At 42.2% G+C, this 3580-nt stretch overlaps 1 non-coding gene across 1 annotated transcript; it reads left to right on the forward strand.

The window, feature by feature from the left end:
- The first annotated feature begins 2793 nt into the window (after positions 1-2793).
- Positions 2794-2900, forward strand: LOC133073135 (U6 spliceosomal RNA). The gene has a single exon (XR_009696845.1). It is a non-coding gene; the product is annotated as a U6 spliceosomal RNA (small nuclear RNA).
- The last annotated feature ends 680 nt before the right edge of the window (positions 2901-3580 follow it).

The raw sequence follows: 3580 nt of genomic DNA on the forward strand, positions 1-3580 counted from the left end.
TCTCCATACCCTCTCCAGCGTTTGTTACTTGTAGACTTTTTAATGATGACCATCTCAGGTGTGAGGTGATACCTCATTGTAGTTTTGCTTTGCATTTCTCTGATAATTAGCAATGATGAGCATCTTTTCATGTGCCTGTTGTCCATCTGTATGTCATCTTTGGAGAAATGTCTATTTAAGTCTCTGCACATTTTTTGATTGGGTTGTTTGGTTTTTTTTGATACTGAATTGTATGAACTGTTTTAATATTTTGGAGATTAAGCCCTTGTTGGTCACATCATTTGCAAAAATTTTCTCCCAGTTTCTAAGCTGTTTTTCATTTGTTTATGGTTTCCTTTGCTGTACCAAAGCTTGTGAGTTTAATTAGGCCCCGCTTGTTTATTTTTGCTTTTTTAGCCTTGAGAGACCAACCCAAGAAAACATTGGCCTGATTTATGTCAGAGAACGTTTTGCCTGTGTTCTCTTCTAGGAGCTTTATGGAGCTGTCTTATCTTTTAGTCTTTAAGCCATTTTGAGTGTGTTTTTGTGAATGGTGTGAGGGTGTGTTCTGGCTTCATTGATTCACATGCAGCTGTCCAGCTTTCCCAACATCACTGGCTGAAGAGGCTGTCTTTTCCCTATTCTGTCTTCTTGCTTCCTTTGTCACAGAATAACTGACTACAGGTGTGTGGGCTTATTTCTGGGCCTTCTGTTCTGTTCCATTGATCCATGGGTCTGTTTTTGTGCTGTTTTGATTACCATGCCATGTTGATTACTGTAGCTTTGTAGCTACAGTAGATTGGCCCAAAGTCTGGGAGGATTGCCTCCTGCTTTGTTCTTTTTTCTTCAGGCCTAATTTTTTATAAAAAGTTTTCTTTCTTTCTGGCTGTGCTGGGACTTCATTACTATATGCACAGGCTTTCTCTAGTTGTGGTGCGCAGGCTTCTCACTGCAGTGGCGTCTGTTGTTGCCGAGCATGGACTCTAGGCACATGGGCTTCAGTAGTTGGGGCATTTAGACTCAGTAGTTGTGGTACATAGATTTAGTTTCCCTGTGGCATGTGGGATCTTCCCTGCCAGGGATCGAACCCTGTGTCCCCTTCATTAGCAGGCAAATTCTTAACCACTGGACTACCAGGAAAACTCAGGCCTTAGTTTTTAACCACTAACCAGGAAATCATGTGATCAAAGGATGACATCGAAACCATTTTATAGCTATAGAAATTTTGATAATTGAAAAGCCTCAATATTTCCGTCATATTTTTTCTAAAATATCTCACAAGTATAATAATGCCTTAACCAATTTGGGAGACTCAGTATTGTCTGGGTGGGAGAGGATGGGCTGATTGCCTTTTATTTAATCCCATAATTCACCATGGTTTCCAATTTTAAGGTGATAGAAGAAATTGATTGTACGAATTGATCAAAAGTTTTATAAGCTTTCTGAGCCCCAGTTTTGGAATTTGAATAATTATAAAAGTATTTATTGTAAAGATTATCACGATGGTAAAATGAGATGACAAATATAAATCTCTTGACTCAGAATCTGGACATAGTAGATAACTCAATTAAGAGGAACGATTAGTATAACTTGAGAGAGCTTGACTGGCCTGGGAACTAGGGCAGAAACTTTAGTGGCTGGGGAGCGGGACTTCTCAGGGGACATTTCTTCACTCTTGGCCCTTCTTCTCCTAGGTTCACATTGCCAGGATAGGCAGTATTCCAGGATCTCAGGGTTTATTATTTTACTTGGCCACCCTCTGCAATGATTCAGCAGTGAATGGGAGCAGTGTCAGTGGATGAACTTGTGTAGATGGATCAGAACCAGTTTGTCTAACTGACTAGTATTATTTTACCAAATCTTCCCCCACCCTCCTGTAAAAGGAAGACACCAAATGTTGTAGTTGTTCAGTCGCTCAGTCGTGTCTGACTCTTTGTGACCCCATGGACTGCAGTACGCCAGGCTTCCCTGTCCTTCATCGTCTCCCAGAGTTTGCTCAGACTGCACGTCCATTGAGTCGGTGATGCCATCCAACCATCTCATCCTCTGTCACCCCTTTCTCCTCTTGACCTCAGTCTTTCCCAATATCAGGGTCTTTTCCAATGAACCAGTTTGTCTAACTTTGACTAGTATCTTACCAAATCTTCCCCCACCCTCCTATAAAAGGAAGAAACTAAATGAAAAGAATACAAATTTTCACTATAATTAAATAAAGTCATAACTCCTGGGACTATATGTATGTCCCTATGACTTACTAATAGTCATATCTATTTTGTGACAAACTGGTATTTTTAATCAAATGAGCTTCTGAGGTCACTAATATTATATCTTTTTTATCTTATGCACAACTTCAAGTCTTTCCTTATACCATTGAATTTACTCTTTCCTTTTGACTCCTACGTTATCCCAAGTCCTCCTTGTCTCAAGCCCCACTATTATAGTAGCCTCTAATTTTAGTCTTTCCATGTTCCAGTCCATCAGCCTCACCTCTGTTCTGTCTCACCAATGATCGCTGTTCCCTGTGAGATCAAGCCTGAACTGAGATCAAGCCTTAACTGATCTGTGGCGTGAAAAGCTCCCAGTCTGGTTCTGACCCCATCCGTCCAGTATATTTCCATCTTGAGCTGCCTCGAACAATCCCATGTCTTCAGTCAAGCTCCTGTTCTCCTTGTTCCCAATCATAGTGTATACTTTCCCACTATCTTTGATTCTCCTGATCCCAGCTGGGGTTCAGTGTAGAAAGCAGAAGTCGTTCGAGGTGTTCTAGGCAGTGAGGGATTTCAGGCAGTTGGGTACTTAAAAAAGTGTCAGAAGGTGCTCGCTTCGGCAGCACATATACTAAAATTGGAACGATACAGAGAAGATTAGCATGGCCCCTGCGCAAGGATGACACGCAAATTCGTGAAGCGTTCCATATTTAAAAAAAAAAAAGTGTCAGAAGGTCTGGAAGAAGAGTCTAGGCCAGGCCTCCAAAAACACCTCCTGGAGCATAATAGAGGCTGCTAACAGATTTAATTCAAGAAGCTCTACAGCAGTCCAGGGAGATCAAAAGCTGCTGCCATCACTGCCGTTGCACTTGCCTCTTAACCGAGGAAACTGGAGGGAAAAAAACCCAAAGACTATTTTCCATTCCATGTAGCTAGCGTAAGGAGCCAAAGGGTTATGAAAATGGCCTTTCCTTCATGTCTGCTTTCTACATGGAAAAAAATGCATGCCTTTGCAACCTGAATCCTTGCTGCAAAGGAGTCTTCCAGTACACGAGGGAAACTAGAAAAACGGTGAGTAGAGTTTTGTTTTTCTTTCACCAAGAGGATAATTGCTTTACAATGTTGGGTTGGTTTCTGCCGTATGTCAACATGAATCAGCCGTATGTCCCCTCCCACTTGAACCTCCCTTCCACCTCCCACCCCATCCCACCCTCCAGGTCATCACAGAACACCAGGGCTGAGCTCCCTGGATTGTCCAGCAAATTCCCACTGGCTGTCTGTTTTACATATGGAAATGTGTGTGTCTCCATGCTGCTCTCTTAATTTGTCCCACCGTCTCCATCCCCTGCTGTGTCTGTAAGTCTGTTCTCTATGTCTCTGCATCTCTATTGCTG

The sequence above is a fragment of the Dama dama genome, chromosome 18 (assembly GCF_033118175.1).
Source record: "Dama dama isolate Ldn47 chromosome 18, ASM3311817v1, whole genome shotgun sequence".
Lineage (NCBI taxonomy): Eukaryota > Metazoa > Chordata > Mammalia > Artiodactyla > Cervidae > Dama > Dama dama.